The sequence below is a fragment of the Schistocerca gregaria genome, chromosome X, assembly GCF_023897955.1.
Source record: "Schistocerca gregaria isolate iqSchGreg1 chromosome X, iqSchGreg1.2, whole genome shotgun sequence".
Lineage (NCBI taxonomy): Eukaryota > Metazoa > Arthropoda > Insecta > Orthoptera > Acrididae > Schistocerca > Schistocerca gregaria.
This window is the reverse complement of record NC_064931.1, coordinates 777,355,742-777,374,348: the sequence shown is the minus strand read 5'-3', so window position 1 is coordinate 777,374,348 and position 18,607 is coordinate 777,355,742. Positions and strand designations below refer to the sequence as shown.

Sequence of the window (18,607 nt, the reverse complement as noted above, 5' to 3'; positions counted from 1 at the left end):
CGTTCTATATAAGGCTGCGTGCAGTTCCTCCAGTGGATGAAAATTACTCTTTTTATACCTGTCCCTCTCGTGAGCCCCAGATACGTAGAAAAATATGGGTGATGAGGGTTGGGTGAGAAGGAGGGAGGGAGATACAGCGATTCTGGTACACGTTGTCTGCCAGATTCGAAGGCAGATTGAACTATCATCGAAATACAGGTTCCGAAATATCGGAGTGAGGCGGTTTAAATATGAACAGTTTTTCGACTTTTTAGAACCAGCCTTCTTGAATTTAAATTTCAGAATTGAAGTATTAATGTTCTACATCAACAGTGTCGTAATGCACAATTGGCTCAATAACACACTGCCAGGCCATATGATACTCCCGCAGTATGTTCTTTTCAGTGACGGTGGTAGCCTATTGACGTGTAGTTTCACCTAAATTAGTCCTGAATTGATTTTAGGTTGCCTCTAGCAATGGCGAATGTAGGAATATGACTATTCTGTAGAACAGTTATCTCTTAATAGCCTGTGTGTGAGACTCATTGATCCATGCTACACTGAGAAACTATTTTATTTAGGATGTTTCGTTTCACCGCCTAACGACTGTTTAACCTTTAATCCTTATCTACACCGTTGGTGCGGTCCGCCCCCGGTAGCTGAGTGGTCAGCGCGACAGTCTCAATCCTAAGCGCCCGGGTTCGATTCCCGGCTAGGTCCGAGATTTTTTTTTTTCGCTCAGGGACTGGGTGTTGTGTTGTCATCATCATCATCATCATCATCATCATCATCATCATCATCGACGCGTCCGTCGCCAAAGTGGCGACTTGCACCAGCGGTCTCCCCGACGGGAGACCCTCGTCACACGACATTATATTAAACACCGTAGGCGCGCAGCTCACTTTGAGATTTGTGTTTCTTACCTTCGTTATTTGAACGGCGAAGCCATGACCTCCGCTTCTTACCGCTTCAACGCTCCAATTGGCGCCCAGCGGTGATAAAATTACATACGGAGCTCATGGTTATGCAGAACCGGTATTTCGCAATTTCGCTATGCTCCTAACTAACCATTATCATCTGAGCCCATGGGGTGATTATGGGAAGCGATCCATCGAAATTAAAGTGTTAGTAACGAAACAGTTGTAAACCATATGAATAAACTTGTAAGTTTGAATCTTTGTTTCATTGTTATTTGCACTAAGACGTGTAAGAACTGGGGAATGTTTCAGAATAAGTCGTAAGTGACTGTGCCTACTTGCAACGTAATATGCATGCTGGTCTCACAGAGCTCCAGTGTCATTATGCGAGTTTTCAGATACGGAGTTAGAATTTCGAGGAGTGTCATCTTAACACTTCCATACCTAATACAGGTAAACAAGAAGATAATTTGTTTTGACGGAGTGGGAGTGCTTTCTTCTCTCCCTCACCTCCCCCCCCCCCCCCCCTCCGAAAGTTTCTTCAAATCCAGAGTTAATTACACCTACAGGCTGGAACAACTGTATCATTAACATTTCTCTCCTCCTTGCGAATGTTTTCACTAGTTTTCTTTTCACTGTTAGTTTTGATACCCAATAGTTTGAACTTTAATTACCCACTACTTTGTTAACCACTCCCATAGTATAAGATTTTAAATTCTTCCAGTTTACTCCACGATTTTCTGCGATTCATTTTTTCTTCTCATTCATTGCTCAAGACCTACAGTTGTAGGAGCTTTCAGCTCAGTTCCAAGTTCTGTGCAAATTGAACTCTTTTCACTACTTTTAACTCTACTATAACTCAGTTTTACTGACATGCAAGTAACAAAAAAAATGGTTCAAATGGCTCTGAGTACTATGTGACTTTACATCTGAGGTCATCAGTCCCCTAGAACTTAGAACTACTTAAACCTAACTAATCTAATGACATCACACACACCCATGCCCGAGGTAGGATTCGAACCTGCAAGTAACAATTCTCCTTCATAATAGCCAACATTTTCATTTTATCCCATTGTTATGTCCTAAGTATTGAGTCAGTTTGGAAAAGCTACGTTGTCTGTGGGCCTTATCGTGTGTGCCTATTATTCTTGGACATTTGTGACGCGAATAATTCCGAACACATTTCATTGTTCCTTCGACATTCGTGTTAGGCAAGAGCGGCAACAAGCTATAATCTAGTGTTACACCATTCTTAACCAGGATTTTTGTTCTTGGCTAAGCGTAGTAATATGTGAGTATGAAGCACGTAATACTCTGACTTCGGGGACCGACTTTCCTCGCAAGGTGTACTCATGGGCTGATCTTGCACGAGCAAATCCTCCGGGAGATCTGCAACGTGTACAGTTTCGTAAGAGGGAACGCAGTAAATAGCATAGCACAAAGGCTGGTGCAGGCTTATCGCCAAGCAAACGCATGACGAAAGAACAGCGTGAGCTTTAACAGCGACCGAGGAAATTCTTTGGTGAGCGCAAACAAGTAGCTGACAGCCATGGTAGCTGGCAGCTGTCAAGGAGTACGCAGGTACAGTACCCTAGAGACGCAGTTTCTGGCTTGAATAATCAGGAGAAAAGCCAATGGTTTGCACATTAGTTTCCGTGTGTGTGTGTGTGTGTGTGTGTGTGTGTGTGTGTGTGTGTGTGTGTGTGAGAGAGAGAGAGAGAGAGAGAGAGAGAGAGAGAGAGAGAGAGAGAGAGAGAGAGAGAGAGAGAGAGAGAGAGAGGGGGGGAGCAGATTAGGAATTCGTTTTCATACCCCTATATCTTATGTTCGACTTAAGAAAAATCGAGAGCAGTCTTTTCTTCACGCTATTTAGGCAAACCGGTTTTAAGCGAGGTACCCATCTATACTCTCTTTCTATCGAGACTGGAGACGATGAAACATCTTGCTAGCCAGACCGGATTTTGAAATGAAAATCTCTTAGAACTAGCAAATCGTTCCGAAGCGTTCACTATCAGTTTCAACGTTAATTGTAAAATTTCACAGGTTCATCATGTTCACAAGAATCTTAAAATGGCTCAGCCATGGATATCATTCCCAAACAAACAGGGATTGGGGTGGAAACATAGCGTATTGGTATGCACTGACAGAAACAATTAAGATAACCAGACGGCACATTCAATAGTTTGTAAAGCAAGGTTAAATTTAGTTTATCAAACACAGTACACAGTTTGAGATATAATATAGTATATTCTGAAATATATTTAAGAAAAGCATTCTTGTCTGTATAACCGAAGACAAGACAGGACACTTTTTCATAGTGGAGTAACCTACAAGAGACGTATGTTAAATGTTTTCTCCCAGTATGGCATTTGGTCACCCCTTGCAGGCAACGAGTGGCTATTCCCGCGTCTGCGCACCGAATACACTCGTTTTGTCAACGGGCGGCCTGTATATATTGATTTAGACTGGAAATGCAGCTTGCCTCCTGTTAACTTCACTCATTATTGTAAGTGATGCTGGGCGATGTACTATTGAAATTACCAGTTCGCCGATTATACAACATTTATTTCCTTAAACACACAAGCACTGATACTGACACAATTAAATAAAGAACACTTCAAACGAACTGTGTGCCATTACGCAACAACCGTATGGATGACCTATCAGCTCTGCCTGCACGCTACTGCCTCAAAATTCGGTCACTCCACAACAATTTTACTCTCTGTTGCCTGCGTATAATCGATGCAAAGATCGTATGTAAAGGTTATTGTACCCTTACAGGTAGAACTACCGCGCAACTGCAGGATACAGATTCAACGAGATAACTAGTGATTTCATTAATATTCCTTAAAAAAGGAATTTTTTTAGACGTACGCTGCAGAGAGCAAAAAGAACATCTTAATTATCTTTGATCCTGGATTCTGTTGCTCAAAAGAATTTAACAGAACCAGGCTTACAAAATCTTCTTCCGCGAGGTCATTTAATTTTGAAAATCCCGTCGGTTCACTAATTTCATTTAACGCACATTATCCGTGAAAACAATACTAAGATTTAATTTCATGTTTCAGATAAATGCAATTTTATGTCTTTGACTCTTTTCACTTTTCAAAGACATTGAAAAAGAAGTACATGAGTAGCTCCATCGAGAAACGTCTTAGGGTGGACGAGAAATAATAAAATAATCAAAATCAATCCCGTTAACAAGATTCCTACCTTGCGTCTGCAGATCTATGTCGTCAGATCCAAACGAGATCTGTTCTGTTTCAAAATTCTGTTTCTATGGTTGGTGCACAATAGTTTTCACAAAATTTATTTCACGAGTAGTTTTACTTTGTTCTTAAATCTAAAATAAAGTTTAAAAGACGAGCTGGATGTCGGGTGTTGAGGAATCTACTACGTGGAGTTGTGTCCGAATATTCTATGTCAATCCTGAAGATTGATCACTACTAGCAAACAGTGCTTCCTTCGATTTTATACTTTTCGTGCAGCACAAGGTATACTATTTTCAGTTCAGGCTAACTTTCTGTCGGTAACATTGCTGTCGACGTGATAATAGTGTTTCATATTGGGCGCTTACTGATAATATTCATGAAAGTAGGTGGATAATTAATCCAAGAGGGTCATCATGAAACAACCTCTGCGCTGTTACGGATTAATTTATGGATACGAAGGAACCCCTACACAGCAGTGAAATATATCGGTAAAGTGGCTTTAGTGTTTTATTGGATGTTAAATCCCTAGCAACAGTAAAAAATATTTCACGTAGTATGTACAGAGCGCGCTGTCGTCACTTGCGCAACTAAAATTTACGAGCTATATTTACACGAGGTGTGTTTAGGTTTTTATTTCTAAAACCTTCGTTGGTGGCGATTTTTCTGTAACTACTACATCCGCAATGGAAGCTTAGGAGAAATGGCCACTTCATGGCCAAGACCTGGTAAGAGTATTTTCACTACGGAGCACTTCACTCATACTGCAGTACGAAACTTCCAGGCGAATATTTCATCTACTGCAACGTCTACGTTCACTGCAGAGAACCCAGGCGGCAGGCGTTTGAGGGTTTATAAGACTGGGGGAATGGGGGGGGGGGGGGGGGGGTTGGTGGCGCAGGATCCAAGCTCCTGTAAGCAGGATCCATGCTTCCCGAACAACTCTAGGCCCCGAGACCTCCATGCCTTCTTGCAGTGCTACTTTGTGGGCCCAAGTTTCTGTCAGCAGCCGATCACTTCATAGTCAACATTGCCTCCTACGCCGTTGCAGTTAGAGTAAAACGGGAAAGAAAATGATACTTCAGAAAGGTTACACTTTCAGATTCCAAAAACTGTTAAAATATGGTGTTGCGTGGTGGACGTGCAACATTAGTAATTACCAGAATTGTAATAAAACTGCCTCCATTGAAGAACCCGAAGCACTAGAGTGCCACGACGACCACAACCACGCAGAAATTACTGGAGATAAAATTCAGAGACACAAAATAGTTTTCTAATCTGAAGAGGAAAGCGTATATAATACACTATGGGACTCAACTTCTGAGGTCATCAATCCCCTAGAACTTAGAACTACTTAAACCTAACTAACCTAAGGACATCACACACATCCATACCCGAAGCCGGATTCGAACCTGCGACTGTAGCAGTCGCGCGGTTCCAGACTGTAGCGCCTAGAACCGCTCGGCCACTTCAGCCGGCAGAACACACGGAAGAGAAGCATTATAAGTTTCGACAGCTTTGGTAAACCCATATACAAAGGTGGGCGGAAAATTCAACGGAAATTATCTGCAGGTATTCATGATTTTCATATTGTTCTGAGTATATAAAGTGTGGAACCCACAGATATGGCGGATTTGTTGTCACATGACGCTGAAAAGAACGTGGTGATATTCTGTGAAGCTGTAAACTTCAAAATAAATAGTGTGTGACAGTCTATGTTGATGGAACTTTGAGCACTACTTCAAAGTTTTTTGGCAGCTATTTGCCATCCATGGGTTTGTTACTGGACATTATATGCCAATGGTTTTTCCTCTGTTGGACAATAGGAAAAATTCCCTTCTTAAACCAGTCATTTCAACATTTGTTGATAATGTGATAATGCATGTCTGAAATTATCTCCAGCAACAATATTTTCAGAGTTTGAAGAAAGCATAATGAAAGCTAGAAGACATGTAGGGACTGAAGTAAGAATTCAACGTTATAAGTTTCATCTAATAGAGCTGGGGGGCGAAAGACAGAAACGTTGGGACTTACACATGACTACTATTCCAGAAATGAAGTCAGGATCTTTCATATATCTTGTACAATGCTCGATCCTGATATGGTAGGTGACTTTTGTTGAAGACTTAACGTCAGCGATGTCTGTGTGTGAAAAATTACGGAAGTTCTGCGACTATTTAGTAGATTATATATACAAATATGCGCTCCTCCCCCTACCCACGATGGCAGAACTAAGTTGCAACAGAGAGAAACCGCCTATACTTGCGAAAGTTTCCACAGCAAGAACAGTAGTCGGTTCTACTCTTGAAGCCAAAATATATAAATATTTATTGAGGTACGAAAGCAAAGTTTACTTTACACCAAAATTGCAATCAATTCCTCAAAAAACAAAAATAAGGAAAGGTCTTTTCCAGATTTAAAAATCTGGAAGCAACAAGCAGCAAACTTCGAAGATGGAAAAACAACTGTGAAACGCGTGAAATTAATTTCCTATAACGTAAAACCAGACACAGTTTACCACCTCGCGGTGCACCCTGGATAACAGTAAACGAACTGGTACAAAAACCAGTAATTCGCACATGAGCTATAGCAGGATAATCAGTCTTTTCCCTATCATTTACGATAGAAAAATGTTTTATAGCTTCGACGACAATTATGTATGTTACCACCTGCATTGAAACGGAATTGGATCTCTGATCATAGGAGATTTGGGTCCTGTGCCCCAGGTGAAGGGTCGGGGAGGCGTGGGTCCTTTTTTCTGACCGCGGGAGGCTTGGGTCCTTTGCCCGATTAGCGAAAGGCTTGTGTGGATGGGTCGAGGCCACCTAATCTCTCGAAACGTGTTCAAGGGATATGTGGAGCTCGGCAGGGGTCTAGGACGATGACCGACAACCGCTTAAGCCAGACAAAAGGACGCTCGTCTACAATGCAGCGGTGTCCGCGAGGGACAAGTGAGCAAGTGGTTAGCGAGGCCATCCTAACAGCGCCGAAACCGTCAAACATACGTCAAATGCACTCACGCACCGCCTTTGTTCGTCTGGACGCACACAGCACGCAAACAGGGTGGTCGTTCCAGCTTTTCGCCTCCATTGCCGAATTTGCGCCTAAAGAACTATAGGAAAGACGTGATTTAAAGAACAGATCCCGAATATGTTGTCGTAAACGGATTTTATTGGGAACCCGAGCTGCCAACAACGGATAAGAGAGAAGAGCGTACGTACGTTAAACGCGGCGATGTTAACTGCTCTGTATGTAACGCGCACCCTGGTAGCTACTGCAGGCCGTGTTCACCAACAATATTTATGGATTCTCAAAGAAAAGAAGAAGAAGAAGAAGAAGAAGAAGAAGAAGAAAAAGAAAAAAAAAGGTTCAAATGGCTCTGACCACTGAGACTTAACTTCTAAGGTCATCAGTCGCCTAGAACTTAGACCTACTGAAACCTAACTAACCTAAGAACAGCGCACACATCCATGCCCGAGGCAGGATTCGAACCTGCGACCGTAGCGGTCGCGCGATTCAGGACTGTAGCGCCTGGAACCGCTCGGTCACTCCGGCCGGCTATGGATTCTTCCATTACTTCTTGTAAGAAAGATTTCATATTTAAAGTTGAAAACTGAACGGAATTCATTTTTCCTGTACTAATGCTTGTTTATTCGAACCAGCTTTCGGCGTATTGGGCCGTCGTCATGTACATTTGTATTTCGCAAGCTACCTCATATATATTTGTGATTTAAGATACATCGTTCACCAGAGTTTCTTTTAATGTCGTCCCGTATTCCCCAGTACGCGGGAAGAATGATTGTCAGCACTCCTTTTATAAACTCAAATTTTACCATTTTATCATTAACGAGATTTATATTCGACGATGAAGGAGAGTGTCTAGCATATGGAAGGCAAGAAATCTATACACAACCTTTTTTTTGTACTTCCGCAGCAGACGGCATCTCCTTTCTCTGGCAGATGACGGGATGTTTTATCTAATCAATGTGCTTCTCCAAAGCAACACAAAAAAAATTGCACACGTGAGCGGGTAACATTGATGCTATCACTCTGTTCCTTTTGGATTCTTCGCATAATCCAACCTGGTAAGATCCTTGGTTCGACCAACAATACTCATTAGCAAACTTACTGTTTTTGTCAGCGACTTCCCCGATGGATGGATTGCAGTTCCTCAAGGTTTCTCAGGTAGATTTCAGTATCTCATCTGAAATCCTCACACCTACATTTTATGTGATCATTCTACCTAAACTAGTTCGAGACTAATAACAATAGAGACTCGTGACACATTTCAATGCCGGGTAACCGATCCCGTAGTCAAATTATAACATGTCTTTCCCTCTATTTACGTACATTACGTTTATTAATGATATGGGTCAGCTGTTGTATTTGCAGGAAGTGCTTCTCATAGGAGAACCTTCCTATACTTCACAATTTTCAAAGGACAGCACTAACTTTAACACAACCCGTCGTCTGAACAGCTCCAGAGTTACATTGCCTGCCAGACTATTTAGACGCAGATAGTTACAATGACAGTCAACGGTCTTGCCGCAGTGGTTACACCGGTTTCTGTCAGATCACCGAAGTTAAGCGCTGTCTGGCTTCGATAGCACTTGCATGGGTAACCGTTCGAGTCAGCCAAGCGCTGTTCGCAAGTCGGGTGCACTCAGCCCTTGTGAGACTGTATGAGGAGCTACCTGGCTCAGAAATAGCGGTTCTGGTAGCGAGAACTGACAACGGCCGGGAGAGTGGTGTACTGACCACTTGCCCTCCATATCCGCATCCATTGGCGGCTATCGGCAGAGGGCGAAACGACGTACGGTCGGTCGGTCGGTCGGTCTGTACCGTTTGGTCTTCCGAAGTATGTTCGGACGGAGTTTATTTGCAATAACTGCCCTTACACGATACCCTCAGATACGCAGCTTAATACTTTTTCTTCTGACTTATCACCATTAAGAACGACGTACTAAGTTCAGATAGCTCTTAAATCTTCATGTCTCATTGAACACCAGTTCCAGCATTACTTAAGCTGGTACTTTGCTTAGTAGACGAATTTGCTGATCTGTATAGAAGGTTTTCCGTAAGTCATAAAACAAGGCACCACTCTGGACACCCCTGTCCATCTTTCTGGGTTTTAAACGAACGTAGATGAGGGACCGTGTTTATTAGAACAGAATTCTTAATACATGTAAAAAAAAAAAAAAATCCACCCGGGAGCACAAAACACGTCAGTCGTGGAATTTTGTGGTTAGAGAATGATTTTACTTAATCACACTGCAGCGTAAACAACCATATGCCGTAACTTATCGCGAACACACACACACACACACACACACACAAAGTTTGTAAAATAACGCACTGAATTATAAATGTTACGAAATGAAAATATATTCCACACTACTGCCATCCCACCTGGAACTAAATACACATTCATTACTTCAAAAACGAGTACTAGGTCACAATGATTGCGTGAGGAACAGAGTAAATTAAGATTTTCGTGTGAATTAAGTCACTGAATGGTAAAGCAGCCGTAAAGAAGGAATGTGACTCTGTATTTTAAAATATATTTCCACTTCGTTGTGATATTAATTTAGACATGTAAATGTTTAGTGCAATGAAATTTATGTAAGATTCAACAACAACTGCCAGCATGGGAAAAGGAGGAAGAAGCGGTTTCTGAAATGACAGCGTCTGCGGCGCCGTTAGGTCGTCGCATGCTTCCCTTCGCGTTACGGAGACTGAGTTGCCTTTGATGTCCATCGCACCACATTGCAAATAAATCTTGCTTTTCTTGTTAGTTAATTTTATTACATTCTTCACATGCGTTTACTCTCATCCAGTTTTGCAATGATGAAAATGTAGCGCTGCTGAAAACAAGCTTAGGGACATGATAATTGCTTGTCTACGGAGAAAACATCGATTCTTTTGATAACGGAGTAAAGTTATAAGGATAATCTGCACTCAGTCTCTGAATGTGGTTTTATATATAAACTTATTAAGTATTCTAAGGAAAGTGGACTTTCCTACTTTATCTTACCGCTGCAGTTAACTTCATCACGAACAACTGCTGCACCTGCGAACAAAGAAAAGGAATTTTGAGCTGCTGTATATGATGCACTTTTTAAAAAATAAAAATGTATGTAAACAATTTTAATCTTTTACTCTCCCCCTGAAAATAGAATTTCATTGGCATGTGTAAAAATGTGATAGAACACATTCACTGTGACCGAATGTATGGCAGATCTTTGATTCTACACACTCTCGTACATGTTACAGGTTCTGTCTCTCTACTAAGAAAATGTCTAGCATGTACGCTAAATAAGCTACTCAGTACTATTTACACTTGTAAAATCATAATCCACGACATAAGGAACTAAGTACTTTAACAAAAAACTAAATATTGGCTCAGCTAAACAAAATGCCACAAGAACATGTAACCATCGTACAACAAAAATAAAGAAAACAGTTTCTCCGACGAACAGCAAGGACGCTGGCTCTAATATACATTTCTGAATGACCACTCTAAATACCCTGTTCATTGTCATTCATGTGCTGGTACAGTTGCTTTTGTTCACAAACACTGGTAAAAATTCGAGCGCACTAACGATATACTTTTCCCAGTTTATTGCAACCCTAGAAAGCCCAACACCGTACAAGAAATAAAACTTTCACTGTTACGAATCACTGCAGATCTTTATTGTGGAATCTGGAGTTGCTTTAATGCTGCGATATGACTGACAGTGTAGTAAGTTGAAGACTGAGGCACTGCTGGTGCCGTATGTTGCTATTACTTCTTTCAGTCACCATGCTCGCGGCTGCGGCGAGCTGACGACATCTCTGTATAAGGAAACAAATACCGCGCTGGTCTTAAGATGCAGCTCACGTGAAACACGAGAAACCTTGAACTGATGCGTTCCCTGCTGCAGGCGCTACGGAAGGGAATACGCCGGGGCTTCATGCTACCTGACACTCTTGTGTCTAGCACAAGGCGTCGCTCCATCATTCGGAAAAGGATTACTACTTTGTATTCAGAATGTTATCTGTCCCTGAAGGTAGGAGAATTAAACACAATGGGTACAAATAAAAAAAAATTACAGTATGGGCGATAAAATATTGGGGCACGCAACTACATTTAAATATTTGAAGGTAGAACTACGAAGCTATGTGACGTGGGACCAACTCGTGAAATTTACAGTAGGGAAAGGGAGTGCAAGAAATATTTCTAGGGAGTTCCTGGGGAGACACAGTGAGACTATTGGGAAGCATGCATAAAAAAACGCTTGTGCTCTTTTAGAACTTTGCTTCTTCATTTGGGAGTTTTATCACGTAGGCCTTTGAGCAGACGTCAAACAAACAAACAAACAAACAAACAAACAAACAAACAAACACACACACACACTGCCTAGGTTCGTAACGGAGTGGTATAGCTCATTGAATTTTAAGTGGTACAATAATCATAGGAGGAAAATTACTACTTATGGCGAAACACTGATCGGCACATTTAGAGAAAGTGTTTGAAGTAAACTTTCGAACAACAATTTTACTACTCCCGTCGCATCTTCCGTAGGAGCCATCAGAGTAAAATGAGAGGAATTAGTAACCATACGGGGACATATACACTATGTAATCGAAAGTATCCGGACACCCCCAAAAACACACTTTTTTCGTATTAGGTGCATTGTACTGCCACCTACTGCCAGGTACTCCATATCAGCGACTTCAGTAGTCATTAGATATTGTGAGAGCAGAATGGGGCGCACCGCGGAACTCACGGACTCCGAACGTGGTCAGGTCATTGGGTGCCACTTGTGTCATACGTCTGTACGCGAGATTTCCACACTCCTAAACATCCCTAGGTCCACTGTTTCCGATGTGATAGTGAAGTGGAAACGTCGAGGGACACGCACAGCACAAAAGCGTACAGGCCGACCTCGTCTGTTGACTGACAGAGACCGCAGACAGTTGAAGAGGGTCGTAATGTGTAATAGGCAGACATCTACTAGGCCATCACACAGGAAATCCAAACTGCATCATGGTCAACTGCAAGTACTGTGACAGTTCCGCGAGAGGTGAGAAACTTTGATTTCATGGTCGAGCTGCTGCTTATAAGACACACATCACGCCGGTAAATGCCAAACGGCGCCTCGTTCGGTGTAAGGAGCGTAAACATTGGACGACTGAACAGTGGAAAAATGTTGTGTGGAGTGACGAATCACGGTACACAATGTCACGATCCGATGGCAGGGTGTAGGTATTGCGAATGCCCGGTGAACGTCATGTGCCAGTGTATGTAGTGCCAACAGTAAAATTCGGAGGCGGTGGTGGTGTTACGGTGTGGTTTTGTTGTATTTTTCATGGAGGGGGATTGCACCCCTTGTTGCTTTGCGTGGCACTATTACAGTACAGGCCTACATTGATGTTTTGATCACATTCTTGCTTCCCACTGTTGAAGAGCAATTCGGGGATGGCGACTGCGTCTGTCAACACGATCGAGCACCTCTTCATAATGCACGGCCTGCAGCAGAGTGGTTACACGATAATAACATCCCTGTAATGGACTGGCCTGAATCCTATAAACCCCCTTTGTGATGCTTGGGAACGCAGAATTCGTGCCAGGCCTCACCGACCGACATCGATACGTCTTCTCAGTGCAGCACCCTGTGAAGAATGGGCCGCCATTCCCCAAGAAACCTTCCAGCACCTGATTGAACGTATGCCTGCGAAGGTGGAAGCTATCATCAAGGCTATGGGTGGGCCAATACCGTATTGAATTCCAGCATTAACGATGGGGTGCGCCAAGAACTTGTTATTTTCAGCCAGGTGTCCGGATACTTTTGATCACATAGTGTAGCCACTTTTCCTTCCCTCCAAACGCGACTGGAATGTGGCGAGCGACCAGTGTTTCTATAAAATACCCACCGTCAGACACTGTGAAGTTACTTGTGCAGAATAGATTCCACAAATCGTTGTATTTTAACTTTTCTCGGACGTAGAAATCCGAAGACGGAAGCATTTTAGTACCTGTAGCATGTGAAATATTTTTATCTCACTTTAGCTTACACGAAGTATAGCTTCATTTGTTTCACTTCTGCAGTAACTGTGTGTATCAGCTGACCTCACATTTTGTCCCTTGCCTGAGCATATACATTACGAACCTCTTCGAAATTCGAGAATTTACCTTTCAACTGAGGGGTAATCGACACGATGGCCGGTCCGAACGTAACAGTTCATGATCAGAAACAGCCCTGCTACTGGTGCAATGCCTGTTTTACCTTTGAAACGGCTTCTTGAGATTTTCACGGATGGGTTTACATTTTGGAGTGGGATTCAAAACACACAACAACAACTTATGAAGTTGTTCTGTTCTGAGCATCAGAAGTAATAAGTGAAATGTGAACGGAGATTAAGAGTCATGACACGTCAGTATGCAATTCCAGCTACAATCGCCAAGGAAGACTCGCTAACACATCTGCGTGTCTTGTCAGTATATATCTCTCAGTGCAATGGCGCAACGTATTAATATTGTGCTGGGTGACGAGCCGTTCTCTACCAATTGATACACTGACAATGTGTTCGGATGAGCACCAGTAGCCTCTCCGGTAAGACTTGTCGTAGCATTTACTATCTGTACTTGATATTTAACTCTCACTCAGCCATCAGTTCTGCGTGTGCTTTGTTGTCGCATTACTGCGAAATAGTTAAAGTGTTTTAAATTAACAACTTGTTAATGATCATAATGGAATGAAGTTGGTAAGAGATAAAACATTCTCACCTGTTATTTCAGAACTATGTTAGATCTGACTAGTAATTCACTAAAAACTGTAAAAATAAAATAATAAAAATAAAAATGTAGAAAAAGCTCCATGGTTTGATTATATGTTAACTCTGATTAGAATAGTCAGACACGCCAATGCCTTGGCTCTGTCAGTTGAATCGGATAGTGGTTTAGGTACTTCTGAGAATAAAAGGTATCTTAAGTGACTATTACAGAAAACGACTGTGTTGCTATCATGATGTGATGTAATTTGCAATTTAAACAATTGCAACAACGGCGAGATCAAAATTGTGCGGTGCTACGGTGCTATCAGTTTTTCGAAGTCATCTTCAGTACTATGAGTGATAGTATTCGTGTATTTACCAAATGATACAGAGGCATAAAAAATGCATCTTATTCTCGGCGATGCAATTTCACGAAGAGTACTAAAATAATTGCACGTAAATGCGTAGCACATACTTATAGCGCACTCGTTGCGACATTCTCATGTTAAGAATTGCTCTACCTACCATCATGTGACCGACTTTCTCTACCGTTAAAGCCAATGCAACAGTTTTTCCATTAGATTTAGTTTAACGTCCAAAATCAGTTACAATTCTCCCCACGAGATACACTTATAATACTAAGCCCGTTTGCAGCTAACACATTAACATTTACGAAGGTGATGGTAATTTCTCTGACAAATACATGAAAACTTGCGACACAGTTGATGGGTTGCTGTGAACGTACAAATGTACGCTACCTTAAGTAACCTAGCCAAGTAAGCCACGAAATTTAAGACTTCAGATATGACAGAAATCTGAATAAACCAAATAGTTCAGGAGCCTGTTAAAAACAATATATTTGCCCACAATAAAAGTAACAATTTTTTTCATTACAAAAACGGTGAATACTTTAAGAAAATATCGCAAAAAACCTATAGCTTACATTTCTTCGTGACATTAGAGCCATTTTTTGTTTATTGTATGACATACATCGAAATACCCAATAGTTACAGCAAGGGTAAAATAGTTCACATGCACATTTACATATTATGTAATAAACATTAACAAATGAACAGCCAAGCAGTGAAAATACATTGTCAAGCCATATTAATGTAACCACGTGTCAGAAGTCTGATAACAGCCTTTTGCAGCACGGACCACTGCGAAACGAGCAGGAAGGAGATCCTTGAGAGTCTGGGAAGTACAGAGAACGATGCGGAGCCGCGCCGGCCCAAGTGCCATGGCCAGGTGCGCTAGATTTCTCGGCTGAGGTCCCACGGCGCGACGAGTCCGATCGAGATTGTCCCACATATTCTCGACTGGGCTTAAATCTGATGAGTTTGGTAACCAGGTGGAGGTGGAGGTGGTGGTGGTGGTGGTGGTGGTTGTTAGTATTTAACGTCCCGTCGACAACGAAGTCATTAGAGACGGAGCGCAAGCTCGGGTTAGGGAAGGATTGGGAAGGAAATCGGCCGTGCCCTTTCAGAAGAACCATCCCAGCATTTGCCTCAAACGATTTAGGGAAATCACAGAAAACCTAAATCAGGATGGTTGGAGACGGGATTGAACCGTCGTCCTCCCGAATGAGAGTCCAGTGTGCTAACCACTGCGCCACCTCGCTCGGTTTGGTGACCAGAGGATTACGGTAAACTCATCCTGGTGCTCTTCGAACCACACACTTCCAGTGCGAGCCCTTCTGACCAGTCCAGTCTGCTGTTACTGCCACATTTGTGGTCAGTTCTGCTTTACATGCAGGTGTCCGGATACTTTTAATCAGGTAGTATATTTTACTACGGCACAAGGATGGAAAGTATCTATCTGAGACTAAGGTGAGGGTAAAAAGAGAAATGTGAAATAATGGTGTTCCAAAATGCAGCCACAATTTCAGTTAGCCACGCTTTATAGAAAATACAGGGATTTAACAAAATATGGAAACACCACGAAGCCGGCCGCGGTGGCAGAGAGGTTCTAGGCGCTTCAGTCCGGAACCACACAGGTTCAAATTCTGCCTCGGGCATGGATGTATGTGGTATCCGTAGGTTGGTTAGGTTTACGTAGTTTTAAGTCTAGGGGACTGATGACCTCAGGTGTTAAGTCGCATAGTGTTTAGAGCCATTTTGAAACACCGCGAAGGATGCAGCCTTGAACACAAGAGCAGATGATAACGAAGCATGCAGGTGGCGTCGTTGTGTTAGACGACTGAGGGGACCTATGCAATGCCCTTGATACCTTAAAAGTGACAGTCGTGATCAGAGCAAGCCTTCTGCGTAGGTTGTTGTTGTTGTTGTTGTTGTTGTTGTTGTTGTTGTCTTCAGTCCTGAGACTCGTTTGATGCAGCTGTATGAGTAGATAATGTCAGAGCCAAGTGATCTCTGACGTGGGCAAAGTGTTTGTGCTCGTATTGTTGGCGCTTCCGTAACTGAGATACCCAAAGTGTTTGGTGTTTTAAGGGACACCGCATCGAAGATGTACCGGGTGATCAGAAAGTCAGTATCAATTTGAAAAATTGAATAAATCACGGAATAATGTAGACAGAGGTACAAATTGATACACATGCTTGGTAAGACATAGGGTTTTATTAGAAACAAAAAAATACAAATGTTCAAAAAATGTCTGACAGAATGGCGCTTCATCTGATCAGAATAGCAATAATTAGCATAACAAAGTAAGACAAAGCAAAGATGATGATCTTTACAGGAAATGCTCAATATATCCACCATCATTCCTAAACAATAGCTGTAGTCGAGGAATAATGTCGTGAATAGCTCTTTAAAACATGTACGGAGCTATGGTGAGGTATTGGCGTCAGATGTTGTCTTTCAGCATCCCTAGAGATGTCGGTGGATCACGATACACTTGCGACTTCAGGTAACCCCAAAGGCAATAACCGCACGGACTGATGTCTGGGGACCTGGGAGGCCAAGCATGACGAAAGTGGCGGCTGAGCACACGATCACCACCAAACGACGCGCGCGAGAGATCTTTGACGCGTCTAGCAATATGGGGTGGAGCGCCATCCTCCATAAACTTAGTACGTTCCAGCAGGTGTTTATCAGCCAGGCTGGAGATGATGAGATTCTGTAACATATCGGCGTACCCCTCACCTGTTAAAGTAGCAGTTTTGCTGTCCAGCACCATCTGTTGGACACTTTGTGAACTTTTTTGTTTCTAATAAAACTCCATGTCATTCCAAGCGTGTGTGTCAATTTTTACCTCTCTATCTACATTATTCCGTGGTTTATGAAGCTTTCGAATTTATACTGACTTTTTGATCACCCTGTATACTACATACACGGAAACCGGAAGAATATTAACCGCTAAGTCACAACGTGAACGAAAGGGTGTGGTGAGTTATGGTGACAGACGGCCACTGAAGAGGGTTGTTACAAAAAATAAGAGGACAACAGCTCCAAACGTCCCTGCAGAACTGAATGTCGCAGTTGCGAACCCTGTCACCACCAAGACATTTCAGCACCAGCTCCATGCTCTGGGAATTGCATCGCGAACTGTAATTCCAAAACTACTCAGCTGCGATTCAAATACCCCTGACAGGAAAACATGGCACCGAAGATTTAAAACCTGGACTATGAACCAATGGAAGAGTCCTTTGATATGATCTGTTTAGTTTCATCCTGTTCACACAGCATGCATCGTCCTGGACTAGTTATGCGAACACGAGGATGAATTGACGTATCCCTCCTTAATTTTATTAAATAAGTAACTGCTACAGTACCTTCGTGAATGAGAAAAGTTTCAGCGATACACTAAAATGTTTCGTCCACTGAATACTAATTACTCTTAGAGATATCTTGTCTTATTCGCTAAATATTCTGGCTGTTCACTTTACGTAGGTCATGTGGTATAAGTTACTCTTTAAGCTTAGGAAACACGCGGATTAAAGACGGCAATATCCACGATGTATTAGACAGCCGAGACGTGCCGCAAGCAGCATATTATTCACACCTTCAGCGACTAATTACCCATCGATTTAGAACCTTTGGAAAGGTGCGTCAGTAGGTCATGCGAAGCACGGGTGGAGGTAGTTACGCAACCGTCGATGAGTAAACTCTAGTAGCTCCACGTAAATGAGGAATCCTGTAAAATAGAACTAGGTAAAGAAATGTCTGCAACTACACCGACCACCTAGCTTAGTGAAGCAGTGCGTTGGATATTCAGTGTTCCAGTGTGGATCGTGTCAACGTTATTACATGACTCTACAGGACAGATGCAGAAATAATTCGATGACGTATATACATGAGGGTATCGAAATTATCTCTAAATAGATGGCATAAGTAATTGTCTTAATTATTCTATTAAGTACAAGGTCCAGTACATTGTGACCACCGCCTATGTTCGATTACCACTTGCAGTAACCACTCACTCACAGACTGCAGGCGGCAGCGCCAGCAGCGGAGGTGGTACATAAAGCGTGTCGGAGTGGACGATATGCGGATAACAGTGCAGTCGTTGTCATAATGCAGAAACGGACAGTTTAATCTTTCGTCCACAAGGGCATAACATTGACTTCCGTGCCACGAGTGGAAGAATTTCCGAAACCGCGAAGTTTGTAAACTGTAAGGGTGCTGCCGTGGTAAAAGAATACAGTGAATTGCAAAATAACGCTGTCCAAAACCGGCGCCGAGGCAACTTTTGTGCACCACGGGCCAGGGGTGAACGAAGACTGCAGAGATGAGTACGGGCAACTATTGCGTAACTAACCGCTCAGATGCGCCAAGGGACTACCAA

General features: G+C 42.5%; 1 protein-coding gene across 1 annotated transcript in view; it reads right to left on the bottom strand.

Moving 5' to 3' along the window:
* Positions 1-18,607, bottom strand: part of LOC126299538 (uncharacterized) — a 462,448-nt gene that overhangs the window by 244,890 nt on the left and 198,951 nt on the right. The window contains 1 exon segment of the mRNA XM_049991532.1: positions 10,140-10,175. The gene's annotated coding sequence lies outside the window, so the exon portion shown is untranslated.